General features: G+C 46.4%; 1 long non-coding RNA gene and 1 pseudogene across 1 annotated transcript in view; one reads left to right on the forward strand and one right to left on the reverse strand.

The window, feature by feature from the left end:
• The window catches only part of LOC149971787 (uncharacterized), a 547180-nt gene that overhangs the window by 163623 nt on the left and 366734 nt on the right, over positions 1-16823 (reverse strand). The gene's annotated exons all lie outside the window — the stretch shown is intronic.
• LOC149971789 (uncharacterized) lies at positions 15034-16303 on the forward strand (annotated as a pseudogene).

Below are 16823 nucleotides of genomic sequence, written 5' to 3' on the forward strand. Positions count from 1 at the left end.
TATCTAACAAATTACACAACATACACACACATCTAAGCAGGGATGAATTAAGACTATATACATACGGACAAGTGATGTCACAGCGGACCAGACTAAGATCCTGATGAATAGCATACAAAACAGTATATACATATGAGACGATTAATGCCAGATATGTAAACGTTAAGTGACTAAGATACCGTAGAATAGTATAGAATACAGTATATACATATGAGATGAGTAATGCAAGATATGTAAACATTATTAAAGTGACTGGTGTTCGATTCCTTAAAGTGGCCAGTGATTTCTAGTCTATGCCTGTAGGCAGCAGCCTCTAACGTGTTAGTGATGGCTGTTTAACAGTCTGATGGACTTGAGATAGAAGCTGTTTTTCTGTCTTCCGTGGCTCAGGTTGTTGATGTCCTTGATGATCTTGTTGGCCTTCTTGTGACATCTGGTGCTGTATGGTGCTGGACAACGGGTAGTTTGGCCCAGTAATGCATTGGACAGACCGCACCACCCTGGAGAGCTTTGCGGTTGCAGGCGGTGCAGTTGCCATACCAGGTGCAGTTGCCGTATGGTGCAGTTACCAGGTGCAGTTGCTGTACGGTGCAGTTGCCGTACCTGTCAGGCTGTGTACGCCAAATTTCAAAAGCCTCCTGAGGTTGAAGAGGTTCTGTTGTGCCTTCTTCACCACACTGTCTGTGTGGGTGGTCCATTTCAGTTTGTCAGTGATGTGTACGCCAAGGAACTTGAAGCCTTCCACCTTCTCCATTGTGGTCCTGTCGATGTAGATGGGGGGGGGGGGGGGGGGGTGCTCCCTCTGCTGTTTCCTGAAGTCCACGATCAGCTCCTTTGTTTTGTTTTGTTGACGTTGAGTGAGAGGTTGTTTTCCAGGGACCACACTCGTCAACAGTATGTTGTCCCTTGGAGTATTGACCAAAAATGAATAAAACCCATAGAGATACACACTATCATATCTAAGTTATGATTTTCCTTGCAAGCGTTATGTCAGCATGATATCTGAGGACGGGTAACTGTTTGGTGTACAGCATAGATCCGTATTGTTATTTACTCTGTGGAGTGGAGGAGAGGAGGAGAGGGGGAGAGGAGAGGAGGAGAGGAGAGGAGGAAAGCAGGGGGAGAGAAGAGGAGGAGGAGGAGGGGAGGAGAGGGGGACAGGAGAGGAGGAGAGGAGGAGATGGGGAGAGGAGAGGAGAGGAGAGGAGAGGAGAGGAGAGGAGAGGAGAGGAGGAGTGTGTTTGCGTGTGTGTGTAAGGACAGGAGGCATTGTGATGCTTCCATATTTATCTGTCAGCGTCTCTGTCAGCGTCTCTCAATCCTGCCAGAGTACCAGCTGCTCCCAAAATGGCATCTCCTCAGGATGTCATCTTTCAGAATGACTATCCCCTCTTCCTTTGTTTCTTTATTTCACTCCCTCTCCCCCTCTGGCCCTCTCTCCCTCTGGCCCTGACACAAAGCCTAGCCTGGCCTGGCTTCAGAAGCACTCATCCTCGGCCAAGTTCACACTCCCAGAATGATCGGAGAGACAGCAACGTTTTTCCGCCAATCTGCAGGGAGTCATTTTTATCCCCTCTGCAGTGTGGCAACGGACTGGGACTGCCATACACACGCACACACACGTACACACACACACACACACACGTACACACACACACACATACACACACGTACACACACACACACACACACACACACACGTACACACACACGCGTACACGTACACACACGTACACACACACGTACACACACACACACGTACACACGTACACACACACACACATACACACACACACACACACACACACACACACACACACACACACACACACACACACACACACACACACACACACACACACACACACACACACATCAAGGCCATACTGAGATGCTGATATTAGATATTGGTTACATGTATCACATATTGGATACAGTTTGTGGATAGAATGCCTGTTTGATGATTAATCAGATCTGAACTCACAGCCAGTGTCCAGTTCAGCCAGTCTAGGTTTTTCCTGTTTGTGTATATCTCGCTCCAACATTTAGCACGTCAAAAGATTTCTACATTGTGTTGTGTATATCCTGTTTTTACATTCATCCACATCACACAGTATATTTGTGTCCCCATCTGTGAGATACTGTATGATTCCAAGAAGATGAGTGTCATCTCTCCCTCCCTCCCTGCCTTCTCAGACTGTGGTGGCTGGTTGCCATGTCCCCTCTGGTGTGCTCTCTGTTCTCCACTCTTATCCTCTCTCTGCTCGTCTCAACATCTCTCTGCTCCTCTCAACATCTCTCTGCTCCTCTCAACATCTCTCTGCTCCTCTCTTCATCTCTCTGCTCCTCTCTTCATCTCTCTGCTCCTCTCAACATCTCTCTGCTCCTCTCAACATCTCTCTGCTCCTCTCAACATCTCTCTGCTCCTCTCAACATCTCTCTGCTCCTCACAACATCTCTTTGCTCCTCTCTTCATCTCTCTGCTCCTCTCTTCATCTCACTGCTCCTCTCTTCATCTCTCTGCTCCTCTCTTCATCTCTCTGCTCCTCTCTTCATCTCTCTGCTCCTCTCAACATCTCTCTGCTCCTCTCAACATCTCTCTGCTCCTCTCAACATCTCTCTGCTCCTCTCTTCATCTCTCTGCTCCTCTCTTCATCTCTCTGCTCCTCTCAACATCTCTCTGCTCCTCTCAACATCTCTCTGCTCCTCTCAACATCTCTCTGCTCCTCACAACATCTCTTTGCTCCTCTCTTCATCTCTCTGCTCCTCTCTTCATCTCACTGCTCCTCTCTTCATCTCTCTACTCCTCTCTGCTCCTCTCTACTCCTCTCTGCTCCTCTCAACATCTCTCTGCTCCTCTCTGCTCCTCTCAACATCTCTCTGCTCCTCTCTGCTCCTCTCAACATATCTCTGCTCCTCTCTGCTCCTCTCAACATCTCTCTGCTCCTCTATTCTCCTCTTTTCTCCTATTTTCTCCTCTCTGCTTCTCTCTTTTCATCTCTCTGCTCCTCTCTGCTCCTCTCAACATCTCTCTGCTCTTATCTGCTCCTCTCAACATCTCTCTGCTCCTCTCTGCTCCTCTCAACATCTCTCTGCTCTTATCTGCTCCTCTCAACATCTCTCTGCTCCTCTCAACATCTCTCTGCTCCTCTCAACATCTCTCTGCTCCTCACAACATCTCTTTGCTCCTCTCTTCATCTCTCTGCTCCTCTCTTCATCTCACTGCTCCTCTCTTCATCTCTCTGCTCCTCTCTTCATCTCTCTGCTCCTCTCTTCATCTCTCTGCTCCTCTCAACATCTCTCTGCTCCTCTCAACATCTCTCTGCTCCTCTCAACATCTCTCTGCTCCTCTCTTCATCTCTCTGCTCCTCTCTTCATCTCTCTGCTCCTCTCAACATCTCTCTGCTCCTCTCAACATCTCTCTGCTCCTCTCAACATCTCTCTGCTCCTCACAACATCTCTTTGCTCCTCTCTTCATCTCTCTGCTCCTCTCTTCATCTCACTGCTCCTCTCTTCATCTCTCTACTCCTCTCTGCTCCTCTCTACTCCTCTCTGCTCCTCTCAACATCTCTCTGCTCCTCTCTGCTCCTCTCAACATCTCTCTGCTCCTCTCTGCTCCTCTCAACATATCTCTGCTCCTCTCTGCTCCTCTCAACATCTCTCTGCTCCTCTATTCTCCTCTTTTCTCCTATTTTCTCCTCTCTGCTTCTCTCTTTTCATCTCTCTGCTCCTCTCTGCTCCTCTCAACATCTCTCTGCTCTTATCTGCTCCTCTCAACATCTCTCTGCTCCTCTCTGCTCCTCTCAACATCTCTCTGCTCTTATCTGCTCCTCTCAACATCTCTCTGCTCCTCTCTGCTCCTCTCTGCTCCTCTCTTCATCTCAACATCTCTCTGCTCCTTCCTCTCTGCTCCTCTCTGTCCTCTCAAAATCTCTCTGCTCATCTCTTCTCCTCTCTGCAACTCTCTTCATCTCTTTGCTCCTCTCTTCATCTCTCTGCTCCTCTCTGCTCCTCTCTTCATCTCTCTGTTCCTCTCTGCTCCTCTCTTTATCTCTCTGCTCCTCTCAACATCTCTCTGCTCCTCTCAGCTCCTCTTTTCATCTCTCTGCTCCTCTCAGCTCCTCTTTTCATCTCTCTGCTCCTCTTTGCTCCTCTCAACATCTCTCTGCCCTTCTCTTCATCTCTCTGCTCCTCTCAACATCTCTCTGCTCCTCTAAACATCTCTCTGCTCAACTCTTCATCTCTCTGCTCCTATCTGCTCCTCTCAACATCTCTCTGCTCCTCTCAACATCTCTCTGCTCCTCTCAACATCTCTCTGCTCCTCTCTGCTCCTCTCTATTCTTCTCAACATCTCTCTGCTCCTCTTTTCTCCTCTCTATTCCTCTCAACATCTCTCTGCTCCTCTCTGCTCCTCTCTTCTCCTCTCTTCACCTCTCTTCTCCTCTCTGCTCCTCTCTTCTCCTCTCTGCTCCTCTCTGCTCCTCTCTTCACCTCTCTTCTCCTCTCTTCATCTCTCTGCTCCTCTTTTCATCTCTCTGCTCCTCTCTTCACATCTCTTCTCCTCTCTTCATCTCTCTTCTCCTCTCTTCATCTCTCTGCTCCTCTCTTCTCCTCTCTTCATCTCTCTTCTCCTCTCTTCACCTCTCTTCTCCTCTCTTCACCTCTCTTCTCCTCTCTGCTCCTCTCTTCACCCCTCTTCTCCTCTCTTCATCTCTCTGCTCCTCTCTTCTACTCCCTGCTCCTCTCATCATCTCTCTGCTACTCTCTTTATCTCTGCTCCTCTCTTCTCCTCTCTTCACCTCTCTTCTCCTCTCTTCACCTCTCTTCATCTCTCATCATCTCTCTTCATCTCTCTTCTCCTCTCTTCACCTCTCTTCTCCTCTCTTCACCTCTCTTCATCTCTCTGCTCCTCTCTTCTACTCCCTGCTCCTCTCATAATCTCTCTGGTACTCTCTTTATCTCTCTTCTCCTCTCTGCTCCTCTCTTCACCTCTCTTCTCCTCTCTTCATCTCTCTGCTCCTCTCTTCTACTCTCTTCTCCTCTCTTCTCCACTTTTCTCCTCTCATCTCCACGTTTCTCCTCTCCACTCATCTCCGCTCCTCTCTTCTCCTCTCTGCTCCAAACTTGATCCTTATTGTGTCTGACTCGCGTCAATGTCCTCTTTGAGCCCCATCTGTCCCTCAACTTTGGAGTCCCAAAATCAATACACAAGGCCCAGGGCAAAGATTCACTTTTCTACCCACCCATACCTCCCCGGGGCCCGAGTGGGTGGTTGAAGGGATGGATGGAGGGATGAAAGGAAGGAGGGGGGTGAGCATGTGGTGTACCATGCTTAAGGCTTTCCACAAGTGCCAGTGTGGTCTCAGTGGCGCTCGAGGGTGTCACGCGGGTTGAGGATGGAGGGAAAGCTGTGAAATTTGCTGGCACTTATTGTTGTATGGTGTTGGGAGTCTCTTTCAATTGAGCCAAGGCCAAGGTCAAACAATGGACATTCAATAGAAGCACAGATTGTTCAAAGAAGATCAATAACTATATGGCAATATATAGGGATATCTACAAACTCTTAAATGATAATATTTGATGGGCAAAAATGCAATGTAGGTATTCATATCTCTTAAGATGAGATGCAAAACAATGTGGTAAAGAGTAGACAAACACAGAGAGAGGTTTCTATCCTGACTGAAAGACCTAGAGCGTCTTGTCTGGTTATATTTAGTGAGTAAAATAGAGTTGTGGTGCAGACAGACAGACAGACAGACTGACAGACAGATAAAGAGGGTGATTAGCAGGGTTATCTGCTGTGCCGTTTGCAGCCTGAACAGGAACCAGCCTTGAACACCCAGACTACAACTTCCCGCTCTGTCTCCCATCACATTCTCTCTTTTACCTCTCTCTCTCTCTCTCTTTCTACCTTTCTCTGCTTCTCTCTCTCTCTTTCCCTGTTTATCTATTTTTTTACTCCTTCTTTCTCCTTTCGTTGTCTCGTCCCCCTCACTCTCCTAAAACTCAAATTAGAGAAGGATGCAAACACCACCTCTCTCACACTTGATCCTTCATATACAACCAAATGAGCCAGGGGCCTCTGGAACCTTAAACAGATATTGTTATAGGCTAGTAGATGCAAAACCAAGAGGCGCTCATGTGAAGAGAAGAGAGTGAACAACAAAACGCTGTGTAAAGCAGCCGTTCGCACAGTTCCGTCCTTGAGTTGATATACTAGGGCCATAAAGTTCAGTAAAAATGTTCAACCAGGTCATGGCTCATAGGATCACAACAAAATTAAATCCACATGTCTGCTTCGCTCTCTGAAGCTCTATAGTAAGCAACAGCAGATGAAAACCCCACCATGTTGCATTTTCATTGTAGGAGAAAACATAAGCTGAGTGATTATGGTGCTCTCCCGTTGCATGTGTTGTGTTGGCGCGGTGTTGAGGCGCAGAGTGACATGAGCCGGGTAATGAGGCAGGACAGGAGTGAACTTCTTGGAGCCTGGCAGAGACAGTCACTCTCTAATGTCTTTAATGCTCAGTTCACACAGAGCCCTGATGCTGCCTCTTCACGGGTTCCCCTGTCCTCTGTTAGAGACACACGCGTAAATGCACACACATGCATGCACGCGCACAGACACAAAGGCACACACACACTGTCTCTGTGAGCTCCCCTGTCCTCTGTTAGAGACACACTCACTCTCTATTTACCCAGCTGTTTGTATTTATGTTTTACTTTTCCTCCAAGCCGTCATTGGTTGGAGATAGTTTTCCAGGCAATGCTCCATTACGCTCCCCCACCCTGCCAGCCCCCCCCCCCCCCCTTCCCCACCCGCAGTGTCTCTGCAGTGTTAGCACAGATGCTACCAACCAATTAGACCAAGAGCCACATGGAGATATGCCACAGCAAAGACTGTGTCATTACACACAAAGATAGAGGGAGAGAGGGGGACAGAGGGAGGGAGGGAGACAGAAGGGGGAAGTGAGAGAGAGAGAGAGAGAGAGAGAGAGAGAGAGAGAGAGAGAGAGAGAGGGAGAGAGGGAGAGAGGGAGAGAGAGAGGAGGGAAAGAGGGAGAGGGAAAGGGGGAGGGAAGGAAAGAGCGGGGAAGAGAGGGGGGGAAAGAGGGAAAAAGAGAGAGGGAGAGAGGGAGAGCGGAAGGGGGAAGAAGAAAGAGAGAAGGGAGATATAGAGAATGAGTGAAAGAGAGCGAGAGAGGCAGAGAGAAGGGGGAAGATAGAGGGATGGGGTAAAACAGAGGGAGAGAAGGAAAAGGAAAAGAAGGCAGTGTTTGTGTGTCCTGTGCTGGGCCAACTCCAGCCACCGGTGGTGCACATCAAAAATTCATCAGCCCAAGCTTTTTAAGATTTCTGAGAGGTAAGTATCAATTTAACGGTCTTCTGATCTGCTTCATAGCGTGTTTTAAAGATTCACTGCCTGACGGGGCTGGGTGGAAAGACAGCACAGAGACACATAGATGGAGAGAGATGAGATTGGGAGAGAGTCAAAGATTCAAAGAGAAGGGAGAGGTATATCAAGAGAGAGAGAGAGAGGGATAAGATAGACTACAAAATAGAGGGGGTTATTTGCACCTGTAGCGTTCAACATGTTTCAGTCTATTTTGCTGTACCCCCAGCACAGGATGGGTTTAACTCCTAACTTGGGGAAGTTATTGTGGACACACGCATGTACACACACACACACACACACACACATACACACACACGCATGTACACACACATACACACACAGCATGTGTACACACACACACACACGCATGTGTACACACACACACACACACACACACGCATGTATACACACACACACACACATCTATCTAACAAGCGCTGCCTACTACCTATGTGAACTCAAGACGAGCACATCAGAAAGTGCACTTCAAACGCTTTGTTTTTGCCAGCTCCTGGTTGCGTGAGGCTGCTGGCAGCACGGTGTCAGTGTCTGTGACAGCCAGGCGAAGTGGTTTGAAGCTCACATGGCTTTAAAGGGAGGGGCTCTGTTTGTGCGGAGGTGGAAGACTTAAAGATCTGATAACTGTGCTCCCAGAAAGTGGAAAGTTTGGTAGTGAAAAAACAGGGATGTTGGTTGTGTTTTGCCGTCGGGGCCTGGGGCTCTTGACAGGAATGGCAGCTGGATCAAGTCGGGGGAAGGAAATTCTTGCAGATGCCTGCCACAGGGCTTCACAGCTCCATTCCGTCATGCCAAGTTTACCACCTGAAGGGGAATCCACGTCTCTCTTTTCTACCCCAGCCTACCTCCTCCATCTCTCCCTCTGTCCCCCCTCATCCTACTCTACCACTCCTCTCTCTTTGTCCCTCTCTCTCTTTCGCTCTTTGTCCTTCTTTCTCTCTGTCCCTCTCTCTCTCGCTCTCCTCGCGCTCTCCATCTCTCTCCATCTCTCTCCCTCTCCTCCTCTCTCCTTCCTCTCTCTCTAATGAGGTACTATGGGAGAAAGCACTAGCTCAATTAAATGTAGAAAGTTGGCAGAGAGGAGCGAGACGGTACCAATTTCCTGTTTTTCCCCTCTGCACAACACAAGTGAGCACCAGGCTATAGATTTCATACTGGAATGCATGTGTGTGTGTCCGCCTTTGCATGTGTGTGCTTGTGTGCGCATGTCTGTGTATGAGTGCCCCGTACTGACAATGCAGCGTGCATGTTTTGCTTCTGAGAATGTGCTTGTGCTCAGATTGTTGCAAAGTTTCTCAGAGATTCTGTAGATTAATTGGACTGACAAATGAAAAGCATTTGGGTTGGTCTCAGTGAAGCGGCCAAATGAGAGAGAAAAATGAAACATGGATGGAGAGGAGAAAGAGGGAGGATGGAGAAAAGGGATTTATAGGGGAGAGACGGAGCGAGACAAAAACATAGACAGGGAGATAGGTAAAGAGAGAGACAAAAAAAGAGAGCGAGAGAGAGAGAGAGAGAGAGAGAGAGAGAGAGAGAGAGAGAGAGAGAGAGAGAGAGAGCAGCTGTTGTGTCGAGCTCTGGAGAAACCTGATCTATCAGTGGAACAGGGCATCGCTAACCTTAACACTAACACCCAGGGAGATTGAAGGATGGAGGGAGAGGAGGTTTGGAGATGGCAGGAGAGAGGAGGAGAGGGGAGGGGTGGCAAGGAGAGGGGTGGAGAGAAAAGAAGAGGGGAGGAAATGGGATGAGTGCAGAGGGGAGGAAAGGAGAGGAAAGGAGAGAGGAGGAGAGGATATTCATTTTGATTTATTACGATCCCCAGTAGCCGACGCCAATGGTGACAGCTATTCTTACTGGGGTCCGACACATAACGAAAAAGACATTACAGACCAAATACTTTATCATTTACATACATTTTAAAACATGAACATGTAGTGTGTGTCTGCATCTATCAGTTCCACATACATGTCAGTACATACAACAAGTAGGTCACATGGGGGAGAGGCGTTGTGCCGTGAGGTATTGCTTTATTTGTTTTTTGAAACCAGGTTTGCTGTTTACTTGCTCTATAAAAGATGGAAGGGAGTTCCTTACACTCATTCTGGGCCAGCTGCAGCTTAACTCTGTCTTTCTTTGCAGCATGTGACCATTTGACTGGACAATAACCAAGATAAGATAAAACTAGGGCCTGCAGGACTTGCTTTGTGGATTGTCAAAAAGCAGAGCATCTCTTTATTATGGACAGACCTCTCACCATATTTACAACTATTGAATCTACAGTATGTGTTTTGACCATGACAGTTCACAATCTAAGGTAACGCCAAGTAATTTAGTCTCCTCAACTTGTTCAACAGCCACACTATTCATTACCAGATTCAACTGAGGTCTAGAAGGTAGGGAATGATTTGTACCAAATACAATGCTCTTAGTTTTAAAGATGTTCAGGACCAGTTTATTACTGGCCACCCATTCCCAAACAAACTGCAACTTTGTTAAGGGTTTCAGTGATTTCATTAGCTGTGGTTGCTGATGAGTATATGTTGGAATCATTAGCATACTGTACATGGACACATATGCTTTGTTTAATGCCAATGGCAGGTCATTGTTAAAAATAGAAAAGAATAGAGGGCCTTGAGAGCTGCCCTGCAGTACACCACGCTGTACATGTTTGACATTAGAGAAGCTTCCATCAAAGAAAACCCTCTGAGTTGAATTAGATAGACAGCTCTCAATCCACGATATGGCGGACGTTGAAAAGCCATAATAAATAAGTTCTCAATAACAGCTTATGGTCAATAATATCAAAAGCTGAACTGAAATCTAACAGTACAGCTCCCACAATCATCTTATTATCAATTTATTTCAACCAATCATCAGTCATTTGTGTCAGTTTAGTACATGTCACTTCACTTCTCTATAAGCATGCTAAAAGTCTTCTGTTCATTTGTTTACAGATAAATAACATTGTATTTGGTCAAACATATTTTTTCCCAACTGTTTGCTAAGAGCTGGCAGAAATGTCTGCTGTTAGAACCAGTAAAGGCTGCTTTACCCCTCTTGGGTAGCGGAATGACTTTGGCTTCCCTCCAGGCCCGAGGACAAACATTTTCCTCTAGGCTCAGATTAAAGATATGACTGATAGGAGTGGCTAAAGAGTCATCTACCATCCTCACTAGCTTTCCATCTAAGTTATCAATGCCAGGAGGTTTGTCATTATAACAAGGGAAGGAGAGGAAAGGAGGAGGAGGGATGAAAAAGAGTAGAGATGAATAAGCGCGAGAGAAAGAAAGAGAAATGGAAAGAGATTGAGAGATGGATGCACTTACACACATACAACAATCCAGAGAGAAACGGAGAGTGGCCTAGTTGAGAGTTGAGGACCCATATGTTGCTCTGACTCAGCCCGTGTCCAGGGAACCCTAGAGTGGGCAGAAGGAGCCTCTCTGTCCCCCTGTCATGTGGTGGGTTTGTACCTCCTGGGGAGTGGGCTAGGACTGAACAATCTCCTCTCACGCCACTATCTCCTTACCATTCCTGCCTCTCTGTCTCTAGTAATAAGAGTTTACTAGTAAGACACATACATGTTCCATCTGTTGTGCCACGTTCCCAGAGGTGGGGGGGTCATGTTAGAGGGGCCGGGGGGTGGAGGGGATGGGGGGGTGGGGCGGGTTGGGGTTTGAAGCGTGGGGGTGGTTGAAGGACTATAGAAGCGTGCTGCAAGCACACGCAAAACCACAGTGAGAAAAGCAACAGCTCGCCCCCACTCCCTCTCTCCTCCTGCTACCCCCCCCCAACCCCTTCCCCTCCTCAATTGTCTTCCCCAATGTCTCGTGAGGGAATGCTGAGGTCACTCTATGGTATGTGGGATGTGGGTTTTTTCTCTCCCAAAAAAAATCAACATGTGAAGCAGGAGGTCTGAGGATCTGCAGAGCTATCCGTCAGGGGGCGTTGTCGAAAGATAGGGAGCAGCTGTGACCTATTACTTTCCCGCTCCTTAACTTCTCCCATCTCCATCTCACCCCTCACTCGCTGGATCTTCAGAAACGTATATTGCTTTACAGACGTTGACAAAGTACTCAATGAATCTCTCAAACCCATATATCTACACACTTAGACCCCTTTTCCTCATAATATCTCCAATGACTGAATGCAGCCAATTCTGCTGGCAGGGGCTTTGTCAGTGAAAGACATAGCATTACTCTGCAAAGCTTTCATACTCAACACAGTTCTGGAACCTTTTTGAAGTTGCAGAACAGCACAAACCCCAAATAATTCAAGATCCTAAACTGGAAAGTGTGTGCATTTGTTTGTGTGTCCAGGTGTGTGTGTTCTTTATGAGGCGTTAAGGGTTTGGGTGTACTGCTCTGACTTCCACTAGATTGTCTAGCTCATTCTGCTATTGCTACAGTTCCAGGGTCAGCTCGTTTTGCTATTGCTACAGTTCCAGGGTCAGCAGCATTGTTTGCTAACAGGCAGAGAGAGAGAAAGGAAGGAATCATCTTCCCAGCCCAGGCTGAGGCTGGTTACATCTTGCCCTCTCCCCTGCCAGCTCCACTCAAAGGCCGTCTTTGTCTCAGCTTCTGGATCTGCAACAACTGCACAACGACAGGAATGTGCTGTGTGTTGGTGTGTGTGTGTGTGTGTTGGTGTGTGTCGCTATTTGTGAGTAAGCAATCAGTGTGTGTGTGTTGGTGTGTGTGTGTGTGTATTTTCCGTTGTGTGCGTGTTGTAGCTGTAATCAATGCCGTCTCTTTTGGATTCAGCTCATGCATCCCAGGCAGCGATTACTGGCTGGATGTCTGGCAGAGAGAGAGACCCTGCAGGAAGGCAGAGAGAGAGAGAGAGGCCTCTGGCAGGCGATCTGACGACTCCCTGGGTGTTAGGGGTTAATCATGCCTTTGTTGTGCATTGCCTGTGTGTCACTCTCCACTCCCTGGGTGGTGAGAAGGACAGGGTTTGCTCCCAGGCTGCAGCCTGATTACACTGCGACAGGGCCATTCTGGAGTAAAACCCCCATGTGTGTTTCGTATCGAGGGGGGACCATATACAGACAGACAGACACACACACACACACATACTTTTTTTCACTCTAACCGTTTTGTGGTTTCGCTCACATCCTTTGAGGAGGCTATGGGGCGAGGGGCCAGGATGAGGGTGTTGCACGGCTCCTGGTATAATCACAGTAGGTGTCACAACTGTATTAGATAAAATGCCTCTGGGCCACGCTCTTCGCTCCCCAGGCTCCTGATATTTTCCTCAGTCCGGGTGAGATGTGTGAGTACACTGTCCAAGGACACGACATGGAGATCACACCTCACCTCAGGGAGAAGAAAAGGCTTACAGAACGCCAGTGAACGGAGCAGAACCACCGACTGAGCCAATAGGATTAAACCCTTCACGCGACCTTCACAGTTTGCTGTTTAGAAAAGAGCTTCATTTGAGTGAGAACGGCTCCCAGCCAAACACACTGAGGAGTGAGGCAGTGTGTCCACACATGCGGAGATGTGAGGCTGAAGCATGATGCATGGGCAGTGGTGGAAATAGGACTCCATTGTCATACTTGAGTAAAAGTGAGAGATACCTTACAGTTTTTTCAATTGCTAACATGCGTTGGTCAAAACTGAAGTCACACTGTCAAAACTCTTCACGCTGTCAACGCAACAGAACTGTATGTAAACCAAACTGTGATTTTCATCAATCATTTTTTATTGCTTTCACACGAAATGCATTCAATGACCACATTCTCCGAAATCCAGGAACTATTTTCTCATTCATACTCCACCACCTGCTAAACTACAGTGGGGCAAAAAAGTATTTAGTCAGCCACCAATTGTGCAAGTTCTCCCACTTAAAAAGATGAGAGAGGCCTGTAATTTTCATCATTAGGTACACTTCAAATATGACAGACAAAACTAGAAAAAAAAACATCTAGAAAATCACATTGTAGGATTTTTTATGAATTTATTTGCTAATTATTATTTGCTGCAGCTGGCCCAATTATTGGTCAATAACAAATGTTTATCTCAATAATTTGTTATATACCCTTTGTTGGCAATGACAGAGGTCAAACGTTTTCTGTAAGTCTTCACAAGGTTTTCACACACTGTTGCTCGTATTTTGGCCCATTCCTCCACGCAGATCTCCTCTAGAGCAGTGATGTTTTGGGGCTGTTGCTGGACAACACGGACTTTCAACTCCCTCCAAAGATTTTCTATGGGGTTGAGATCTGGAGACTGGCTAGGCGACTCCAGGACCTTGAAATGCTTCTTACGAAGCCACTCCTTCGTTGCCCGGACGGTGTGTTTGGGATCATTGTCATGCTGAAAGACCCAGCCACGTTTCATCTTCAATGCCCTTGCTGATGGAAGGAGGTTTTCACTCAAAATCTCACGATACATGGCCCCATTCATTCTTTCCTTTACACGGATCAGTCGTCCTGGTCCCTTTGCAGAAAAACAGCCCCAGAGCATGATGTTTCCACCCCCATGCTTCACAGTAGGTATGGGGTTCTTTGGATGCAACTCAGCATTCTTTGTCCTCCAAACACAACGAGTTTAGTTTTTACCAAACAGTTATATTTTGGTTTCATCTGACCATATGACATTCTCCCAATCTTCTTCTGGATCATCCAAATGCTCTCTAGCAAACTTCAGACGGGCCTGGACATGTACTGGCTTAAGCAGGGGGACACGTCTGGCACTGCAGGATTTGAGTCCCTGGCGGCGTAGTGTGTTACTGATGGTAGGCTTTGTTACTTTGGTCCCAGCTCTCTGCAGGTCATTCACTAGGTCCCCCCGTGTGGTTCTGGGATTTTTGCTCACCGTTCTTGTGATAATTTTGACCCCACGGGGTGAGATCTTGCGTGGAGCCCCAGATCGAGGGAGATTATCAGTGGTCTTGTATGTCTTCCATTTCCTAATAATTGCTCCCACAGTTGATTTCTTCAAACCAAGCTGCTTACCTATTGCAGATTCAGTCTTCCCAGCCTGGTGCAGGTCTACAATTTTGTTTCTGTTGTCCTTTGACAGCTCTTTGGTCTTGGCCATAGTGGAGTTTGTAGTGTGACTGTTTGAGGTTGTGGACAGGTGTCTTTTATACTGATAACAAGTTCAAACAGGTGCCATTAATACAGGTAACGATTGGAGGACAGAGGAGATTCTTAAAGAAGAAGTTACAGGTCTGTGAGAGCCAGAAATCTTGCTTGTTTGTAGGTTACCAAATACTTATTTTCCACAATAATTTGCAAATAAATTCATTAAAAATCCTACAATGTGATTTTCTGGATTTTTTTTCTTATTTTGTCTGTCATAGTCGAAGTGTACCTATGATGAAAATTACAGGCCTCTCTCATCTTTTTAAGTGGGAGAACTTGCACAATTGGTAGCTGACTAAATACTTTTTTGCCCCACTGTATATATTTGCAGCACATTTTGTCAAATGCTAACACACTGTTTCCAAAACGGTTAAAAACACATTCAAAACAGAATGATGGCAAATTTCATGCATTTCTGCAGTAACCAGATTGAAACATATAGAAAATCTCAGCTGAATATTTAATAATTCCAAACACAGCTGATTGTAATTTCAGCTGAAAGCCTACCCAAGTGTCTTGTTCTCGATACCAAACAGAAAAAGGAGGACGGCTTCGGAATGATTTAGTTTGGGAACATGGATCAAGGAAGACAGGTTGGTGGGGATAGAACAGTGGCAGGGAGAGGGAAAACGCGTGGAGGACAAAGGAGAGGAAGACCAAGAGCGGTGGTCTCTGATGAGATAAGGGCCACAACTATTGACCATGTTGTAAACCATGGTCTCTCTTTGAGAGAGGCCGGTTTAAGGGTGCAAACAAATCTGCAGCGTTCAACAGTTGCATCAATAGTACGAATTGTCCAGCAAAACAATTGGTGAAATGTTCATCCTTCAATGATAATTGAACTACATACTACAGTAAAATACAGTATGTTCACATTTTTACATGTACTGACATTTAGAAATATATGGATTGTTTTGTGTTTTTCAGTAGGATCCAAAGTTTGCCTCCCACAGGAGGGAGAGGGAGAATATTATCAGATGTGCAGGAAATTGCCATTGTTGACATTGTAATTGGCAACAATACAATAAAACTGGGGGAAATTTGGGACAGAGTGCTGGCAGTATAATATCACTTTTGGGAATGTGAATACGGTCAGCACGACGACAATTGCCAGAGTCCTAGAGAAACATAAAATAAGGATGAAGCAGTTGCACACTGTACCCTTTGAGAGAAACGGTGAACGTGTGAATGAACTCCGGTACCAATACGTCCAGGTAAGATGTCTGTTCAATAAACAAACAGGGTACATACACAGCTATGCATAGTGTAAAGAACTGTAAAACTGTGTATTTACTGTATTTTAGAGAGTAATGGAGATGGAAGCCAGACAAACCTCACATACATCTTTGTGGATGAAGCTGGATTCAACCTGGCAAAAACACACCGCAGGGGAAGAAATGTGATTGGACAGAGAGCAACCGTGGATGTCCCAGGCCAGAGAGGAGCTAACATCACAATGTGTGCAGCACTGTCCAATGATGGTGTGCTGTTACACAAACCACTCATTGGCCCCTACTATACAGAGAGGCTCATTTCCTTTCTGGATGACCTGCATAATTGACTTGTGCCAGCAGAGGAGAGAGGGGCAAGATACCTTCGTTGTTGTGTGGGATAATGTGGCATTCCACCAGTCTGCTGCAGTCACAGACTGGTTTGCGGGACATCCCAGGATGTCAGTACTATTCCTGCCTCCATACTCCCCCTTCCTAAACCACATATGGGAATTTTTCTCTGCGTGGAGGTGGAAGGTTTATGACCACCATCACGACCAGATGTCCTTACTGGATGCCATGAATGCGGGGTGTGGAGACACTTCTCCTGGAGACTGCCAGGGTGTGGAGACACTTCTCCTGAAGACTGCCAGGGTGTGGAGACACTTCTCCTGAAGACTGCCAGGGTGTAGAGACACTTCTCCTGAAGACTGCCAGGGTGTGGAGACACTTCTCCTGAAGACTGACAGAGTTGTATTAGAGACTCCAGAAGATACTTTCCAAAATGCATCGCCTGAGAAGACATAAGATGAGATGTTGATGAGAACTAGAATCCTCACAGTACTGTACAGTATGAGTGATTATATTATACATGTTGATGAGAACTAGAACCCTCACAGTACTGTACAGTATGAGTGATTATACTATACATATTTTTTTAATAAAAATTATTATTGCAGCCCTGGAATTTCAACTTTTTATTTTTCATAAGTAAATTATTATATGCAAAGATAAAGAACAAATTAAAGGCTATTGAAGCAAATTGCTGTATTTCTGATTCATTTTTGTTACACACTTCAGTACAGTCAATAAAATGAAAAGG

The sequence above is a fragment of the Oncorhynchus mykiss genome, chromosome 25 (assembly GCF_057628025.1).
Source record: "Oncorhynchus mykiss isolate SJ-2025 chromosome 25, ASM5762802v1, whole genome shotgun sequence".
In the NCBI taxonomy this organism is placed as follows: Eukaryota; Metazoa; Chordata; class Actinopteri; order Salmoniformes; family Salmonidae; genus Oncorhynchus; species Oncorhynchus mykiss.